The sequence below is a fragment of the Schistocerca cancellata genome, chromosome 2 (assembly GCF_023864275.1).
Source record: "Schistocerca cancellata isolate TAMUIC-IGC-003103 chromosome 2, iqSchCanc2.1, whole genome shotgun sequence".
In the NCBI taxonomy this organism is placed as follows: domain Eukaryota; kingdom Metazoa; phylum Arthropoda; class Insecta; order Orthoptera; family Acrididae; genus Schistocerca; species Schistocerca cancellata.
This window is the reverse complement of record NC_064627.1, coordinates 262,445,443-262,466,570: the sequence shown is the minus strand read 5'-3', so window position 1 is coordinate 262,466,570 and position 21,128 is coordinate 262,445,443. Positions and strand designations below refer to the sequence as shown.

At 43.7% G+C, this 21,128-nt stretch overlaps 1 non-coding gene across 1 annotated transcript; it reads right to left on the bottom strand.

Annotated features, from left to right (window-relative positions):
- Positions 1-19,752: 19,752 nt before the first annotated feature.
- Positions 19,753-19,827, bottom strand: Trnas-uga (transfer RNA serine (anticodon UGA)). Its single transcript has one exon. It is a non-coding gene; the product is annotated as a tRNA-Ser (tRNA).
- Positions 19,828-21,128: the final 1,301 nt, after the last annotated feature.

Sequence of the window (21,128 nt, the reverse complement as noted above, 5' to 3'; positions counted from 1 at the left end):
GTTTTAATCTACAGTTCATAACCGGTAGATTGTGGTCAGAGTCCATATCTGTCCCTGGAAATGTGTTACAATTTAAAAGCTGGTTCCTAATCTATCTCAAACCTTCTAGTATCTCCAGGGTTCTTCCATGTATACAACCTTCTTTCATGATTCTTAAACCAAGTATTTGCTATGATTAAGTTATGCTCTGTGCAAAATTCCACCAGGCGGCTTCCTCTTTCATTTCTTAGGCCCAATCCATATTCACCTACTACGTTTCCTTCTCTTCCGTTTCCTACTGTCGAATCCCAGTCACTCATGACTATTAAATTTTCGTCACCCTTCACTATCTGAATAATTTCTTTTATCTCATCGTACATTTCATCAATTTCTTCATCATCTGCAGAGCTAGATGGCATATAAACTTGTACTACTGTAGTAGGCGTGGGCTTCGTGTCTATCTTGGCCACAATAATGCGTTCACTATGCTGTTTGTAGTAGCTTACCCGCACTCCTATTTTTTTATTCATTATTAAACCTACTCCTGCATTACCCCTATTTGATTTTGTATTTATAACCCTGTATTCACCTGGCCAGAAGTCTTGTTCCTCCTGCCAACGAACTTCACTAATTCCCACTATATCTAACTTTAACGTATCCATTTCCCTTTTTATATTTTCTAACCTACCTGCCCGATTAAGGGATCTGACATTCCACGCTCCGATCCGTAGAACGCCAGTATTCTTTCTCCTGATAACGACGTCCTCCTGAGTAGTCCCCGCCCTGAGATCCGAATAAGGGAATATTTTACCTCCGTAATATTTTACCCAAGAGGCCGCCATCATCATTTAATCATACAGTAAAGCTGCATGCCCTCGGAAAAAATTACGGCTGTAGTTTCCTCTTGCTTTTAGCCGTTCGCAGTACCACAACTGCAAAGCCGTTTTGGTTAGTGTTACAGGGCCAGATCAGTCACTCATCCAGACTGTGCCCCTGCAACTACTGAAAAGGCTGCTGCCCCTCTTCAGGAACCACACGTTTGTCTGGCCTCTCAACAGACACCCCTCCGTTGTGGTTGCACCTACGGTACGGCTATCTGTATCGTTGAAGCACGCAAGCCTCCCCACCAACGGCAAGATCCATGGTTCATGGAGGGGGGGGGGGGTGACAATATATAGTAACCTTAAAGCTAATACAGACAGCTGGTTATACATACATCGATCCAAGGAGAGAGAAAACAAACAGGCGAAAAACAGAGAACAAACATGGGTGAGCAACATGGCTGTTGTGTATATATACTACACTTAAAGTTCCATGCTCTCATGGAACGTATTGAACTGTCGTACTCTTTATATGAGCTTTTAATGGATAATATTTACAATATTTGTCACAAAATGTTATCAGATTCGACAAAATGACTCGTTATGTTACAGGCATTACTTTCTTGTTTTGCATTACATTCATACCCGTTGAATAACTCGCGACATGCATTAGATGGGCTTCCAGGTGACGCCACAACGCCCCTGGAAAGTTTAAGGCATGTTAAGTGACGTAACCTGCTTGAAACTTTCCAGTGAACTAACGTTAGACACTTCGGTGGGCAGATACATCGATTCGTCACTTGGTTGTTTACTCAGAGCTAAAGGCCACTTGTTATTACTGAGTAAACATACTTGTAACTATAATACCCGGTTCTCTTTGGTACCGTTTCCCTCAGGATATTCCGGTTGAAAAGATGACATTGCCAGGGATCATTACTTCGCTTCCCCACTCGGCGACGCCCAAGGGGAACCCCAGCTGAAAACTCGGTCGGAAGCCTTCGGAATATCCTTGTCTGACCTTCATAATAATAGCTAGTTCCAGCCAGGTTCGTACCCAACATCACATTACAATTTACAAGTGTACAAATTTACCACATGGAATCATACATTAGAAAACATAACTGAAAATTGTGCTCTATGGCACTATTTAAATGAAATTTGTTTGAAACATGTGCTTTTTCACATAAAATATTTTCAGCAATGTAAAGTAGGTGTATTACTTTTTATGAAACGTACATCAAGTTGGTTTAGTCATAAGTTTACTTTTTAATATTAAGTGTTTCAGTGCAAACATGAAAGATGACCCTCCCACGATCATTGATGTCGGCGGATGCTCGCAGGTCGGCCCGTGTCGACGGGATGAGCGGAGACCAGGCGAAGCCGGCGGTCCCCACCTGGGATCGAATCGCAGTCGTCTGCACGGTGGTCTACCGTTGGCAGCCGATGACGTTGTCGTAGCTACTGGAGCACCCCCATCGGTTACTACGAGGATCCCCGCCCCTGTTGCTAGGGCTCTGGATACCACTAGACGGGTTGGCGAAACACGAAAAAGTTCAAGCGGCATTAGCAAAAAGTTATTGTAAAATGTCCGCAAGAAAGTGTTTTTGGGTAGCACACGAATACACTTAAAATGTCTCTCGTGTTCTTGTATTGTGTCATATGTTATCTGCAGTCGCCTTTGTATTCGTCGCCAGTTTTATCCAGTCTGTGAGAGGTAATCTTCGCTGTACTGCACTTACAAAATGAACTTATCTCACACTCTACACTGTTCCGTGCAGTTAATTGTTGTTGTTGTTGTGGTATCCAGTCCAGAGACTGCTTTGATGCAGCTCTCCATGCTACTCTATCCTGTGCAAGCTTCTTCATCTCCCAGTACCTACTGCAGCCTACATCCCTCTGAATCTGTTTAGTGTATTCATCTTTTGGTCTCCCTCTACGGTTTTTACCCCCCACGCTGCCCTACAATATTAAATTGGTGATCCCTTAATGCCTCAGAATATGCCCTACCAACAGATCCCTTCTTCTAGTCAAGATGCGCCACAGATTTCTCTTCTCCCCAATTCTATTCAACAACTCCTCATTAGTTATGCGATCTACCCATCTAATCTTCAGCATTCTTCTGTAGCACCACATTTCGAAAGCTTCAATTCTCTTCTTGTCCAAACTATTTATCGTCCCTGTTTTACTTCCATAGATGGCTACACTCCATACAAATACTTTCAGAAACGACTTTCTGACACTTAAATCTATACTCGATGTTATCAAATTTCTCTTCTTCAGAAACACTTTCCTTGCCATTGCCAGTCTACATTTTATATCCTCTCTACTTCGACCATCATCAGTTATTTTGCTCCCCAAATAGCAAAACTCATTTACTACTTCAAGTGTCTCATTTCCTAATCTAATTCCCGCAGCATCACCCGATTTAATTCGACTACAGTCCATTATCTTCGTTTTCCTTTTGTTGACGTTCCTCTTATATCCTCCTTTTAAGACACTGTCCATTCCGTTCAACTGCTCTTCCAGGTCCTTTACTGTCTCTGACAGAATTACAATGTCATCTGCGCACCTCAAAGTTTTTATTTCTTCTCCATGGATTTTAATATCTACTCCGAATTTTTCATTTGTTTCCTTTACTGCTTGCTCAATATACAGATTGAATAACATCGGGGATAGGCTACAACCCTGTCTCACTCCCTTCCCAACCACTGTTTCCCTCGACTCTTGTAACTGCCATCTTGTTTTTGTACAAGTTGTAAATAGCCTTTCGCGCCCAATATTTTACCCCTGCCACCTTTAGAATTTGACAGAGAGTATTCCAGTCAACATTGTCAAAGGCATTCTCTAAGTCTACAAATGCGAGAAACGTAGGTTTGCCTTTCCTTAATCTATTTTCTAAGATAAGTCGTAGGGTCAGTATTGCCTCATGTGTTTCATCATTTCTTCGGAATCCAAACTGATCTTCCCCGAGGTCGGCTTCTACTAGTTTTTCCATTCGTCTGTAAAGAATTCGTGTTAGTAATTTGCAGCCGTGGCTCATTAAACAGATAGTTCGGTAATTTTCACATCCGTCAACACCTGCTTTCATTGGAATTGGAATGATTATATTACTCTTGAAGTCTGAGGGTATTTCGCCTGTCTCATACATCTTGCTCACCAGATGGTAGAGTTTTGTTAGGCCTGGCTCTCCTAAGGCTGTCAGTAGTTCTAATGGAATGTTGTCCACTCCCGGGGCCTTGTTTCGACTTAGGTCTTTCAGTGCTCTGTCAAACTCTTCACGCAGTATCATATCTTCTATTTCCTCTTCATCTACATTCTCTTCCATTTCTGTAATTATGTCCTCAAGAACATCGCCTTTGTATAGACCCTCTATATGCTCCATCCACCTTTCTGCTTTCCCTTCTTTGCTTTGTTTTTAATTATTCTGATTGCGGTAATATAGAGATTGTCCACACAGCAGAAAATATTATTTAACAGAAGATGTTTTAAATATTTGGACTGGCACACGCTCGACGACGTTATTTCAGTAATTACGGCACGCTGTTGCGTTGATGTGTCGCAGGGTTCCCCGCAATCTCTGACTCACTTCACTGCACGGCATTTCGAAATGCACCACTCAATGGGTTTTTAGGTCTATCGTCACAACTTCTATTGAACCTAACACTGACGCAGCGCTATTGCCCCTCTCATGGTGTCTTTACAGTTTCACTAACGTCACTATTTAATGTCTTTCTCTGTCTTTTGAACAAATTTTTGTCCAATGTGCATGTATCTCTGCACATCGTCGTTCTCAAACTTACAATTATACAGATGCACATGTTCCTTTTTTGCAAATAGGATGCATAATTTTGTTGACGACGCTTTTTTTATGTACCTCTCTCTCCCAGTTAGTGGTCAACTCACCATCTGGGTTCTTGTTTCCGAAAAAACAAGGCTCTGGCTCGATTTTTACAAAGTAATGCAGGTGTGATGGGTGGCATGCCCGTATAAATGTAATCTTTTCATAGGACACCTGTGTGTGTATTCCTACTACACTACTGGGCATTGAAATTGCTACGCAACGAAGATGACGTGCGACAGACGCGAAAATTAACCGTCAGGAAGAAGATGCTGTGATATGCAAATGATTAGCTTTTCACAGCATTCACGAAAGGTTGGCGCCGGTGGCGACACCTACAACGTGCTGACACGAGGAAAGTTTCCAACCAATTCCTCATACACAAACAGCAGTTGACCGGCGTTGCCTGGTGAAACGTTGTTGTGATGGCTCTTGTAAGGAGGAGAAATGCGTACCATCACGTTTCCGACTTTGATAAAGGTCGGATTGTAGCCTATCGTGATTGCGGTTTTCGTATCGCAACATTGCTGCTCGCGTTCGTCGAGATCCAATGACTGTTAGCAGAGTATGGAATCAGTGGGCTCAGGAGGGTAGGTAATACGGAACGCCTTCCTGGATCCCAACGGCCTCGTATTACTAGCAGTCGAGACGACAGGCTTCTTATCCGCATGGCTGTAACGGATCGTGCAGCTACGTCTCGATCCCTGAGTCAACAGATGGGACGTTTGCAAGACAACAACCATCTGCACGAACAGTTCGACGACGTTTGCAGCAACATGAACTATCAGCTCGGAGACCGTGGCTACGGTTACACTTGACGCTGCATCTCAGACAGGAGCGCCTGCGATGGTGTACTCAACGACGAACCTGGGTGCACGAATGGCAAAACGTCACTTTTTCGTATCAATCCAGGTTCTGTTTACAGCATCGTGACGGTTGCATCCGTGTTTGGCGACATCGCGGTGAACGCACATTGGAAGAGTGTATTCGTCATCGCCTTATTGGCGTATCACCCGGCGTGATGATACGGAGTGCCATTGGTTACGCGTCTCGGTCACCTCTTGTTCGCATTGGCGGCACTTTGAACAGTGGACGTTACATTTCAGATGTGTTACGACCCGTGGCTCTACCATTCATTCGATCCCTGCGAAACCCTACATTTCAGCTGGATAATGGACGACCGCATGTTGCAGGTCCTGTACGGGCCTTTCTGGATACAGAAAACGTTCGACTGCTGCCCTGGCCAGCACATTCTCCAGATCTCTCACCAATTGAAAACATCTGGTCAATGGTGGCCGAGCAACTGGCTCGTCACAATACGCCAGTGATGAACTGTGGTATCGTGTTGAAGATGCATGGGCAGCTGTACCTGTACACGCCATCCAAGCTCTGCTTGACTCAATGTTCAGGCGTATCAAGGCCGTTATTACGACCAGAGGTGGTTGTTCTGGGTACTGATTTCTCAGGATCTAATCATCCAAATTCCGTGAAAATGTAAACACATGTCAGTTCTAGTATAATATATTTGTCCAATGAATACCCGTGTATCATCTACAATTCTTCTTGGTGTAGCAATTTTAATTGCCAGTAGGATATATGCTAATCTCAGTCACAGGCAAAATGATTTCCATTTGATATTCCAAGGTGCATCTTGTGTACCATAACGAGTACACCATGGCCACAAGTCTGTTTAATAAATTGTCACACATAAAAACATACTTATCACTAAATGAAAAACAGCTAACTACTGCTAATTGAAAGGATATAAAATTGTCTTTTTAAATATTTAATAAAAGGTTAAAGCTACATGAAAAGATAGGTCGTACCATCTGCAATATCTGGCAAAAGCATCAAAGGTTCATTGCTTTAAGAGCATTCCACCTTGTGGTGTTAAACTAAATTCTTTAAAAGTTATGAATTAAACTCTTACTGAACTTTGTTACGAAAATTAAAACTGCTAGTAATTAGTAATCTATGCAAAACTTTTAACAGATTTAGTCATTACATATTGAAATCAGCACACAGTCAAGCTGACTGACTATCACTTGCATACTAAAACATACTACATACTATGACGTAACAATATACATACATAATCATATATTATAAAATACGGGGTGTTTAAAAAAAGAATATACGTATATCGAATGCATATATTTACTAAACTTTAAGACATACGAATATGAAACTTTACCCACATATTTACGAACCTCTCAAGTTTAGATTACAGATGTTCAATATGTCATCCATCAGCGACTCGAACAATACCACATCGATACTCAAATTCCTCCCATACTCGGGCAAGCATATCCTCCATCACTGATGTTATGGCAGTACGGATCCGGTTCTTCAACTCTTCCAGGTTCTGTGGGAGTGGTGGTACATAAGCGTCCTCTTTAACGAAACGCCACAGGAAGAAGTCAGAGGGGTGTCAAATCCGGTGACCGTGGAGCCCAGCTGAGACAAGCTAAGTCGCCAGCTCCTTGATTACCAATCCAAGTGTTCGGTAGAGTTTCATTCAGTTTCATTCAGATATTCACGCACTTGGCGACTCCAGTGAGGTGGTGCCCCGTCTTGTTGAAAAATGAAGCTGACTTCGTGCAGCCTCGGAAACAACCAGTTATGTAACATAGCAAGATACTGATGACCGTTAACCGTGTTTCCACCAAAGAAGAATGGGCGGTAAACAGATGATAGAGATATCGCACAAAACACATTGATTTTGGGCGTATCTCGTACATGTTCAATGACTGCGTGTGGATTCTGTAAGCCCCAGATTCGAACATTGTTTGTTTACCTGACCACTAACATGGTGGGTCACTTCATAACTGAAGACGATGCATTGTGCGGAAGTGTTACCATTGTCAGTAGCATCAAGAAACTCGTAACCAAATGTCACACGTTGGCGTTTGTCATAAGGACACAGAGCTTGTAACAGCTGTATCTTGTACGGCTTCAGAACCGACGGACGTCTCATAACACGCCAAATTGTTGTTGTGAGCAGTTGTAACTCCAGACTGGTACGACGAGTTGATTTTGAAGGACTACGTTGGAAAGCAGTTTGAATTCGTGCAACATTTTCTTCAGAACACGAGGGCGGCCAAGACTCTTTCCTTTGGGTACACATTCTGTATCTAGAAACTATCAATATCACCTGCGAATGTTCCACCCATTCGGAAGATCAACTTTGTATCTCAAACTGAAACATCTTTGCACTGTAATCACGGAATTGCACTTCGCAAACTCGAGAACACAAAATTATTTCTGCTGTGGGGTAGCCATTTTAAACATACGACGGTTACCAATCAAAACAGAAGACAACTGACATCTAGCGGCTATTAATATAAACCGGACTATGTATTCGTTTCTCCAGTAGCCGAGGCGAGGCGCAGCGATCGATAGTTTGGGCAAAATAATACTTTGTAATACGTATATTCTTTTTGAAACACCTTGTATAAATACGAAAATTACTAAGTAAAATATTTCTTTAGCTCCTTTTATGGGTACAGTCTTTTAACAATGAGATTCTCAGGGTTGGAAAGTCTGTAACTGCCCGCATTTACAGCTTCTACCACCTTGTAGGGACTAGTGTATGTTTTTTAGTTCCATACAACTTTTGTAACTGTTCATACAGGTTCTCTGGTCTAGTAGGTGCTGGAACAATTGTGCGGTTTATTCTTTCGCGTCGAGGTAGTATTTGAAGCTGTTTGATGTCCGAATCGAGCATCTTTCCAATGTCCTTAGTTACTGCCTCTTTTTGAGACTGCGGATTTGAGTAGGTGGCGCGGCAATAAGTTTAGTGTGGGTGCACCTGCCTGTCACACACGTATCGGTTAATAGTTCCGGGTTTCTCTGAAAACGCTTCCGTGAACAAGTTGAGTAAACCAGTGAGCCGTGCTATCTGATGCTTATCCAAGCATTCCGACTCAGTGACCTTCTGCCTAATGAACTCGTAATTGCTGAGTACCTCTTCATTGTGACACAGGCGTGAGCCACAGTACCAATGATTAGGTGAGTTACTGTGTATAAATAACAGTTGTGGCTTTGCACACACGATTCTGATACAGCGGCAATATTTGCCGTGTACCACCTCTGTGGCAATCAAATCCAGTACTAACGCTGGTCCTCATTGTCTATCATTCAGGTTCGAGAGGCAAGGTCGACAGTTGCATTCCCGCCTCTGATAAAATCCCATCCCTGGATGCATGGTACTGAGAGACTTTTTAGTACGAGGAACGTGCACTGAAAGACTCTATTTCCTATTGCAAGCACCAGCTGCACATGAATCTTGACAACCGGTGTCTTCGCAGATATGGCACCTAAAACGCGACAACCTTGTACCGGAAAAGTTGGTATCGTGTACAGATGACTTAATTCTTTATAAAGTTCATAACTTATTACGCTCGTGGTAGCGCCAGTATCTAAAATAACCGTGATTGGTACACCGTCTGTCTTTGCAAATACTGGAGCTTGGACTGCTGATTTCTCTGCATCACAACATGTTCGCGGCTCGGCGCAGAGTTAGTGACGCACGTCTGTCCGTTGTTATACCGCAACATGTTGACAGAATTGTAGGGGATGCCTTCACTTTCCTCCCTGATAATTACCGGAAGGCATGGGGTGTTCATGTTTAGTTTAATTAACTGGACGGGCCGAGTTGGCTTTCGTCCACCGTTCAACTATTCTCACCCGCTGGTCTTGCGGTTGAAGAACCATTCTAGCATCTTGCACATTCGCCTGCTCTGTGCTAATGTGATACTGAGGGCTCCGCCGCGCGGAGTGGCCGCGTGGTTAGAGTCGCCATGTCACGGATTGCGCGGCCTCTCCCGCCGGAGGTTAGAGTCCTCCCTCGGGCATGGGTGTATGTGTTGTTTTTAGCATAAGTTAGTTTAAGTAGTGTGTAAATCTATGGAAAGATGACCTCAGCAGTTTGCTCCCTTAGGAATTCAAACACATTTGAACATTTCTGAGCGTTGCCTTACGATGGCCCCAAGCTTAGAATCTGTTGACTGGTTGTCCCATCTGTCGGAATTTTGCGTACTCGCTTTAGGCTGCTGATAAACTTGATTATTTTGAGGTATGGCGTCTTCGCCATAGCCTCTTTCGGCTACTATTTTGATTGTTGCTGGCATACATGTTTCCTTGGGAATTCGTGCATGCATGGCTAGTCAGTGGTTGATTATAACCACTACTATTTACACTGTTGTCATCCTGGTAATCATTTCTTTTCTTATTCCCATTGAGGCTCCCATTTTTACCATTATTTCCACCTTTTATGGAGAATAATTTCCGTTATCAGAACTCACTTTCCTTCTTTCCTCATGTACCAAGTCAAGCGAGTCTACAATCGCCGAAAACCTTTCCGGATCATCCTCTGGAACGTTGACCAGCTGTTAACGTACTGGAATGGGCAACTTTGGCTTTAGTATACGTAATACCTCTCCCGTTGACATAGGGTCGTCACAGTATCTGGTTCTGCTTATGTAACTTTCAATATATTTATGCATACTGCCTAGCTTGGGATTATACACCGTCGGGTTATAAATTTCCCGACGCACCCTTTTCTCGGTCCAGGTACTCCAGTACTTAGCTAGGAATACTTTTTTTCAAATTCATCAAGCGTCTTACAGCTACCAGCTGTTTCCATAGTCCTTAATGCTGCTTCGCCAGTAATATGCGACGTGAAGAATTGTATTTTTTTAGCTCTGTCCTCACTTTCAGAAGAACGAGTTTAAAACCTTTTATAAATATCACGGGATGTACTACTTGTTTCTGTAGGGAAGGTCTGAAACTGCCTTTGCTTTAGTGCGCTTTCAAATTTCTGCAATCGGTTTTTAGGTTAGTGGGTCTCGGGGAAACACAAGAAGGGCTTCAGTCACAAAGAGTGCAGGCTGAACACACGAAGAACGTAGATACAGGAACCATTGGTAAACAGTTGTAAATTGTCGTAACTGCGTAGGGAAAGTACCATAGCTCCAAGCGCTAATAGAGAGCACTGATGCTCAAATCGTTATAGGCACTGAACGCTGGCTAAAGCCGGATATAAGCTCAGCTGAAATTTTTGGGAAGAACCTAACGGTGTTCCGAAAAGATAGGCTAAACACATTTGACGTTGGCGTGTTTGTTGTTGTCAGAAGTAGTTTAACGTGTCGCGAAAATGAAATACACTCCTGGAAATGGAAAAAAGAACACATTGACACCGGTGTGTCAGACCCACCATACTTGCTCCGGACACTGCGAGAGGACTGTACAAGCAATGATCACACGCACGGCACAGCGGACACACCAGGAACCGCGGTGTTGGCCGTCGAATGGTGCTAGCTGCGCAGCATTTGTGCACCGCCGCCGTCAGTGTCAGCCAGTTTGCCGTGGCATACGGAGCTCCATCGCAGTCTTTAACACTGGTAGCATGCCGCGACAGCGTGGACGTGAACCGTATGTGCAGTTGACGGACTTTGAGCGAGGGCGTATAGTGGGCATGCGGGAGGCCGGGTGGACGTACCGCCGAATTGCTCAACACGTGGGGCGTGAGGTCTCCACAGTACATCGATGTTGTCGCCAGTGGTCGGCGGAAGGTGCACGTGCCCATCGACCTGGGACCGGACCGCAGCGACGCACGGATGCACGCCAAGACCGTAGGATCCTACGCAGTGCCGTAGGGGACCGCACCGCCACTTCCCAGCAAATTAGGGACACTGTTGCTCCTGGGGTATCGGCGAGGACCATTCGCAACCGTCTCCATGAAGCTGGGCTACGGTCCCGCACACCGTTAGGCCGTCTTCCGCTCACGCCCCAATATCGTGCAGCCCGCCTCCAGTGGTGTCGCGACAGGCGTGAATGGAGGGACGAATGGAGACGTGTCGTCTTCAGCGATGAGAGTCGCTTCTGCCTTGGTGCCAATGATGGTCGTATGCGTGTTTGGCGCCGTGCAGGTGAGCGCCACAATCAGGACTGCATACGACCGAGGCACACAGGGCCAACACCCGGCATCATGGTGTGGGGAGCGATCTCCTACACTGGCCGTACACCACTGGTGATCGTCGAGGGGACACTGAATAGTGCACGGTACATCCAAACCGTCATCGAACCCATCGTTCTACCATTCCTAGACCGGCAAGGGAACTTGCTGTTCCAACAGGACAATGCACGTCCGCATGTATCCCGTGCCACCCAACGTGCTCTAGAAGGTGTAAGTCAACTACCCTGGCCAGCAAGATCTCCGGATATGTCCCCCATTGAGCATGTTTGGGACTGGATGAAGCGTCGTCTCACGCGGTCTGCACGTCCAGCATGAACGCTGGCCCAACTGAGGCGCCAGGTGGAAATGGAATGGCAAGCCGTTCCACAGGACTACATCCAGCATCTCTACGATCGTCTCCATGGGAGAATAGCAGCCTGCATTGCTGCGAAAGGTGGATATACACTGTACTAGTGCCGACATTGTGCATGCTCTGTTGCCTGTGTCTATGTGCCTGTGGGTCTGTCAGTGTGATCATGTGATGTATCTGACCCCAGGAATGTGTCAATAAAGTTTCCCCTTCCTGGGACAATGAATTCACGGTGTTCTTATTTCAATTTCCAGGAGTGTAGATACTTCCTGTGAGTTAGTATGGGCAGGGGTCATTGTTCTCAACCAGAATAAAATAATAATTGGATCCTTTTACCGACCTCCCAATTCAGATGATACAGTTGCTGAAAGGTCCAAAGAAAACTTGAGTTTGATTTCAAACACTTACCCGCCTCATACGATAATAGTTGGTGGTGACTTTAATTTACCCTCGCTATGTTGGCGAAAATACATGTTTAATTCCAGAGGTACGCATAAAATATCATCGGAGATTGTGCTAAACGTATTCTCTGAAAATTATTTCGAGCAGTTAGTTCATGAGTCCATGCGAATAATAAACGGTTGTGAAAACACACTTGACCTCTTAGCAACAAATAATCCTGAGTTAATAACGAGCATCAAAACCGACATAGGGATTAGTGAACAAAAGGTTGTCGTAGCGAGATTGAATATTGTAATCCCCAAATCCTCGAAAAATAAGCGAAAAATATACCTATTCAAAAAAGTAGATAAAAATTCACTTGACGCCTTCCTGAGAGACAATTTCCACTCATTCCAAATAGTATAGACCAGATGTGGCTTAAATTCAAAGAAATAATATCGGCAGAAATTGAGAGATTTATACCAAATAAACTAACAAATGACGGAGTTGATCCTCCTTGGTCCACAAAACGGGTTAGAAACTGTTGCAGAAACAACGAAACAAACATGCCAAATTTAAACAGACGCAAAATCCCCAAGATTGGCGATCTTTTACAGAAGCTCGAAATTTAGCTCGGATTTCAATGCGAGATGATTATAACAGTTTCCACAACGAAACTTTGTCTCGAAACATGCAGAAAATCCAAAGAGATTTTGGTCGTATGTGATGTATGTTAGCGGCAAGAAACAATCTCTGCTCTGCTCGATAACAATGGAGATATTATCGAAGACAGTGCTGCCAAAGCAGAGTTACTAAACACAGCCTTCCTAAATGCCTTCTCAAAAGAAGACGAAGTAAATATTCCAGAATTCGAGTCAAGAAAAGCTGCCAATATTTGTGACTTAGAAGTAAATGTACTTGGTGTAGCGAAGCAACTAAAATCACTTAATAACGGCAAGTGTTCCAGCCTACGTTGAAAGCTAGTTAGATTCCTTTCAGAGTATGCTGAATAACAGCAACCATATATAACCTCACGCTCGACGAAATATCCTTACCTAAAGACTGGAAAGTTGCACAGGTTACACCAATATTCAAGAAAGATAACAGGAGTAATCCACTAAATTTACCGGCCTATATCGTTAACATCGATATGCATCACGATTTTAAAACATATTTTGTGTTCGAACTTAATGAATTACCTCCAAGAAAACCGTCTATTGACACACAGTCAACATGGGTTTAGAAAACATCGTTCCTGTGAAACACAACTAGCTCTTTATTCACATGAAGTGCTGGGTGCTATTGACAAGGGATTTCAAACCGATTTCCGGAAGGCTTTTGACACTACCACACAAGCGGCTGGTAGTGAAATTGCGTGCTTTTGGAATATTGTTTCAGTCATGTGACTGGCTCTGTGATTTCCTGTCAGACAGGTCACAGTTCGTAGTAATTGGCGGAAAGTCATCGAGTAAAACAGAAGTGATTTCAGATGTTCACCAAGGTAGTGTTATAGGCCCTTTGCTGTACCTTATCTATATAAACGATTTGGGAGACAATCTGAGCAGCCGACTTCGGTTGTTTGGAGATGACGCTGTCGTGTATCGAATGATAAAGTCATCAGAAGATCAAAACAAAGGGCAGAACGATTTAGAAAAAATATCTGAATGGTGCGAGAAGTGGCAGTTGACCCAAAATAACGAAAAGTGTGAGGTCATCCACATGAGTGCTAAAAGAAACTCGTTATACTTTGGTTACACGATAAATCAGTCTAATCTAAAAGCCGTAAGTTCAACTAAATACCTAGGTATTACAATAACGAACAACCTAAATTGGAAGGAACACACAGAAAATATTGGGGGAAAGGGTAACCAGACACTGTGTTTTATTGGCACGACACTTAGAAAATGTAGCAGACCTACTAAGAAGACTGCCTACACTGCGCTTGCCCATCCTCTTTTAGAATGCTGCTGCGCGGTGTGGGATTCCTACCAGATATGACTGACGAATTAGATCGAAAATGTTCAAAGAAAGGCAACACGTTTTGTATTATCGCGAAATATGGGAGAGAGTGTCACAGAGGTGATACAGGATTTGGGCTAGAAATCATTAAAAGAAAGGCGTTTTTCGTTGCGACGGAATCTCCTCACGAAATTCCAATCACCAATTTCTCCTCCGAATGCGAAATTATTTTGTTGACACCGACCAATATAGGGAGGAACGATCACCACGATAAAATAAGGGAGATCAGAGATCGTACGGAAAGATATAGGTGTTCATTCTTTCCGCGCTATACCAGATTGGAATAATAGAGAATTGTGAAGGTGGTTCGATCAACCTTCTGCCAGGCACTTAAATGTGATTTGCAGAGTATCCATGTAGATGTAGATGTAGTAGTTTTCTCTTCCTCAGCTATCATACACTCCTGGAAATGGAAAAAAGAACACATTGACACCGGTGTGTCAGACCCACCATACTTGCTCCCACTGCGAGAGGGCTGTACAAGCAATGATCACACGCACGGAACAGCGGACACACCAGGAACCGCGGTGTTGGCCGTCGAATGGCGCTAGCTGCGCAGCATTTGTGCACCGCCGCCGTCAGTGTCAGCCAGTTTGCCGTGGCGTACGGAGCTCCATCGCAGTCTTTAACACTGGTAGCATGCCGCGACAGCGTGGACGTGAACCGTATGTGCAGTTGACGGACTTTGAGCGAGGGCGTATAGTGGGCATGCGGGAGGCCGGGTGGACGTACCGCCGAATTGCTCAACACGTGGGGCGTGAGGTCTCCACAGTACATCGATGTTGTCGCCAGTGGTCGGCGGAAGGTGCACGTGCCCGTCGACCTGGGACCGGACCGCAGCGACGCACGGATACACGCCAAGACCGTAGGATCCTACGCAGTGCCGTAGGGGACCGCACCGCCACTTCCCAGCAAATTAGGGACACTGTTGCTCCTGGGGTATCGGCGAGGACCATTCGCAACCGTCTCCATGAAGCTGGGCTACGGTCCCGCACACCGTTAGGCCGTCTTCCGCTCACGCCCCAACATCGTGCAGCCCGCCTCCAGTGGTGTCGCGACAGGCGTGAATGGAGGGACGAATGGAGACGTGTCGTCTTCAGCGATGAGAGTCGCTTCTGCCTTGGTGCCATTGATGGTCGTATGCGTGTTTGGTGCCGTGCAGGTGAGCGCCACAATCAGGACTGCATACGACCGAGGCACACAGGGCCAACACCCGGCATCATGGTGTGGGGAGCGATCTCCTACACTGGCCGTACACCACTGGTGATCGTCGAGGGGACACTGAATAGTGCACGGTACATCCAAACCGTCATCGAACCCATCGTTCTACCATTCCTAGACCGGCAAGGGAACTTGCTGTTCCAACAGGACAATGCACGTCCGCATGTATCCCGTGCCACCCAACGTGCTCTAGAAGGTGTAAGTCAACTATCCTGGCCAGCAAGATCTCCGGATCTGTCCCCCATTGAGCATGTTTGGGACTGGAAGAAGCGTCGTCTCACGCGGTCTGCACGTCCAGCACGAACGCTGGTCCAACTGAGGCGCCAGGTGGAAATGGCATGGCAAGCCGTTCCACAGGACTACATCCAGCATCTCTACGATCGTCTCCATGGGAGAATAGCAGCCTGCATTGCTGCGAAAGGTGGATATACACTGTACTAGTGCCGACATTGTGCATGCTCCGTTGCCTGAGTCTATGTGCCTGTGGTTCTGTCAGTGTGATCATGTGATGTATCTGACCCCAGGAATGTGTCAATAAATGTGGTTCATTCTCTAAGTAGCCACACATAAATTCTAACCGGTGCTCCAATGACCAGTTGGGAGGGAAACAATGAGAGAATTGATGGATGAATGTCGTTGGCAGAATTCTTAAACGTTTTGAATTTACGTGTAGCCAATTTCTTTCATAATTTCCGAAATGCCCTGTGTTATTATTTTGTGGCTTTTGCGTATTTCTAAGTTCCTCTTCCCGTGTTGGAGCGCGAGTGTCCTCTGAAGTACGTAATTCTTGTATTACCTGTGTCAGCTGATCTTGTACTTCCCGGATTTCTCTTTGGTGTTGCGTATTAATTTGATTCTGATTTTGTTTGAATTTCCTAATTTGTTCGCACTCTTCTGTGTCATTAAAGACTAATGGTTTTGTGTCATTCAGATTATCATCTACCTTCGTAGATAAATTATTTAGCTGATCCGAAAGTTCAACTACTTTCTCTGATAATGAACTAATTTCCCCCATGTGTCTTTCTACTGTGTCCTTTAAGTTTTCCTGAGTTTTTGCAAGTTGCGTAACCGAATCGGTAGATGCAACTGAGTCCATTTTAGCTTGCAAGGTCTCATGATTTTCATGAACAGTAGTCTGCAGTTCTTTTATGGCTGCTTCGTGATTCTGTAACGCATTCTCATGACGCGAAAAAATAGGTTGGAAATGCTCACAAATTTGTGTTTTTACGTCATTACAGACCTTTTGACATTTCGATTCGATGTTATGTAACTCAGTAGTTAAATCTTCACGTGTTTGTTCAAGTGTGGTGTCTAACTTTTGAAGATTTTGTTCCATTGTGTCTAACTTTTGAAGATTTTGTTTCATTGTGTCTAACTTCTGAAGATTTTGTTCCATTGTGTCTAACTTCTGAAGCTTTTGCTGTGTTTGTCTCTGATTTTGTTCCATTGTGTCTAAGTTTTGAAGATTTTGTCCCATTTGTTTCTGATTTTGTTCAAGCGTTGTGTCTAACTTTTGTAGCCTTTGTCCCATTTGTTGCATTAACTGTAATAACAATGCACTGGTGTCTGAAACATGTTCCTCAGTGCTTTTCGGCAGTGAATTTGCACCGGCAACATTCACATTTTGACAAGCGGAAAATGTGTCTTGACTCATTTGAGAAAACTGCGAGGACGCAAAACCTGAATCTACAGTATTTGCAAAATTGTGTCCTATCATTTCGGATTCCTGAGGCGAGCTGTTGCCGACCGATCGATCGATAATGCTTCCCTGTTCACTACCTGTTTCACTGCCTACGCCATTGTTTGACGCCCGCTCCATTTCCCTATGCACAGTTACCAAATTACTACTTTGAACATTAGTTAATTCATTACTCGGTGGCGCTAACACACTGCTTTCGTCTTCACTGTCATTTCTCAGTTTACTTTGGAGCCGAGTGTTACGTTTTTCACACGCCATTATTGTCACAATGTTTCACACGATAACACAGAAAAGCACAATTTGAATAGCAAAGATAAGAGAACACATTAACATAGCACTGAAAATAATATTTAGTTAATTACAAGCGCAGCTGCGAAATACTTGGTGCAAATCTACATGCATGCCACAACTGTTTTACAGTACAACAATGAAAGACTGCAACTACAAAGGAGGTTCTCTCTACAATTACGTGCTAGCAATAAACAAAAGCTACACTAAATACACAAACTACAAGAAAAAATCAGAAGATTCCAGTGAGGTATCCTAGGTTAAGGGTCGACATATGAAACGTCCCCTTAGAACAATTTATACAAGACTGTGCTTAAATTGACACACAATATTTTTAGCGCAACGCAATCTGACTTTCAGAAATCCCTACAAAAGAATGGCCCTGAGTAACACTAAACTATACCTTTCAGAAATCACTTACCTCACAAAAATCTTCATTACTCGAATTACTGCAATACAGCGAGCGCCACTACTGCAAGCTAAATAAAAGATTCAAACTACGGAAGTCACTAACTACTGATAGGGATAGTTAGCAAATGAAAGATTTTAATAGAGAACAAACACTGTATTTACCTTAATAATCATAATATATATAGCAGTTCAATTTCAAAACTTCCGCCATCTCTCTCCCCACATCCACCACTGCTGGCGGCTCATCACCAACTGCGCAATGCTACGCGCTGTTCACATCCAGCTGCCGCTGCCCAACACTACAATGGCAGACAACAATGCAAACTAGCCACAGACTGCACACAGCACAGCCAGTGATTTTCATACAAAGCTCTACGTGGCATTACCAATATAAAAATCTAAACAGCCTACTTACACCATAATATTATAGGCATTACTTTCTTCTTTTGGCTTACGTTCATATCAGTTGAATAAATCGTGTCATACATTAGATTGGCTTCCAGGTGACACCACACACCCTGCACGCTTCATGGTGTCAGTTCCCTCCAGCACGAGTTCAGACATTAGTCGAGTTCATGCCACATCATATTGCAGCATTCTCGCAGGGGCCAACACGATATTAGGCAGGTGTACCAGTTTTTATGGGTCTTCAGTCTACTAGGAAAAGATGACATAACATGGAACGAATGTGCAGCCATTTACAATGGAAGAAAATGCAAAAAACGAAAAATTCAAGAAAAAATGTTTATATATTGCGTGTAGATTATGACAATTTCTTATCATTTACTCATTAGTCATATTGATAGCAATTGTTTCTGAAAATTTTAGAATTATATGTAATGTGGGACTGGTATCAACAATGTAAACGCTAAGGCTGATATGCAGTCAAAGGAAATGTGCTTGTATAGATGCTGCCTGACAAACAAGTGGCCAGATGTGAATACAACTTCATGCACCCATATTTACTGTTGCTACCAGGCTTCGTAGGGTATACAGAGTGAATCACCTAAAACTGAAACGCACATATTGCGGAAATGGAAAGTTCTGTTGATGTGCAGTTTTCACAGAATAGATTGGTAGTATGAGGCTCATATTGTTAGTCAATAAATAGATTGTAATATTACTCAGAAAGTGTATTTTTTGTCCAAACATGCACTTTTTAAAATGGAACAGTGCCTATTGACATTGAAAAATTAAAAGTAGGGTAGATTAGAATGCAAGTGGTGTTTGTTGCAAGATTGTAGTTAGAGTCGTTTATGAGATATTGAATTTTGAAAAATACTCACACCAACATTTGTATAATACATATGGTAGAGCACACTAAAGAACTAAACAAGTGCATGCACTATTTACATAGATTCTTACCAGTAACAAGACAATGGAACATCATTGGTTGTCCAGAATGAGATTTTCACTCTGCAGCGGAGTGTGCGCTGATATGAAACTTCCTGGCAGATTAAAACTGTGTGCCCGACCGAGACTCGAACTCGGGACCTTTGCCTTTCGCGGGCAAGTGCTCTACCAACTGAGCTACCGAAGCACGACTCACGCCCGGTACTCACAGCTTTACTTCTGCCAGTACCTCGTCTCCTACCTTCCAAACTTTACAGAAGCTCTCCTGCGAACCTTGCAGAACTAGCACTCCTGAAAGAAAGGATATTGCGGAGACATGGCTTAGCCACAGCCTGGGGGATGTTTCCAGAATGAGATTTTCACTCTGCAGCGGAGTGTGCGCTGATATGAAACTTCCTGGCAGATTAAAACTGTGTGCCCGACCGAGACTCGAACTCGGGACCTTTGCCTTTCACGGGCAAGTGCTCTACCAACTGAGCTACCGAAGCACGACTCACGCCCGGTACTCACAGCTTTACTTCTGCCAGTACCTCGTCTCCTACCTTCCAAACTTTACAGAAGCTCTCCTGCGAACCTTGCAGAACTAGCACTCCTGAAAGAAAGGATATTGCGGAGACATGGCTTAGCCACAGCCTGGGGGATGTTTCCAGATTGAGATTTTCACTCTGCAGCGGAGTGTGCGCTGATATGAAACTTCCTGGCAGATTAAAACTGTGTGCCCGACCGAGACTCGAACTCGGGACCTTTGCCTTTATCCATAATTATTTGTTTTTTGGTTAAAAGTTTCATTAATTTGTTTGTTCCTTACAGATCCATATCCCTGCCCTTGATTTGCAGCAGGATTTTCGAACATGCACTATGTTCAAACATTATGAATTACCTCAAAGAAAACAATCCACTGACACAATAATCAGCATGCTTTCAGAAAACATTGTTCCTGTGAAACAGAACTAGCTCATTACTCAAACAAAGTAATGAGTGCTGTCGGTATAGGGTCATAAGCTGATTCTAAATTTCTGGATTTCTGTAAGGCTTTTGACCTCGTTCCTTACAAGCATCTTCTAATCAGACTGCATGCCTATGGACTATCGGCTCAGTTGTGGAATGGATTTCGTAATTTCCTGACAGAAACGTCTCAGTTCGTAGTAACAGATGAAAAGTTATCGAGTAAAACAAAAGTGATATCTGGTGTTTTCCAAAGAAGGGTGATAGGTCCTTTGCTGTCAATCAGTATAAAAGATTTTGGAGGCAATCTGGGCCAGATTTGGAGGTGGTGCTGCCACTTACCGACCAGTATAGAAATAACATAAATTTAAAGTTTGTCAATTCAACTAAATATCTGGGGATTATAACTATGGTCATTTAAAATGGTACCATTACACAGAAATTGTTGTGGGGAACGTACCGAAGACTGTACCTTATTAGCAAAACAATTAGAAGACGCAATAAATCTACTAAAGAGATTGCCTACATTGCATTTGTCCATTCTCTTCATGAGTGCTGCAGCGTGGTATGGGATCCATACCAGATATGATTCACAAGGACATCGAAAAAGTTCGAAGAAGGGCAGCTCGTTTCCTACTGTTGAAAGATAGGTGAGAGAGTGTCACGAAAATCTTACTCAAGTCAAGGTGGCAATAATTAAAATAAAAGTATTTTTTGTAGCGGTGCGATCTTTTCACAAAGTTTCAGTCGTCAAATTTCTCTTCCAAATACGAAAATATATTTGATGACGCTAGTAGAATAACAGTGTACATTCGACGACAGACAAACATTGGGCGATGCATCAC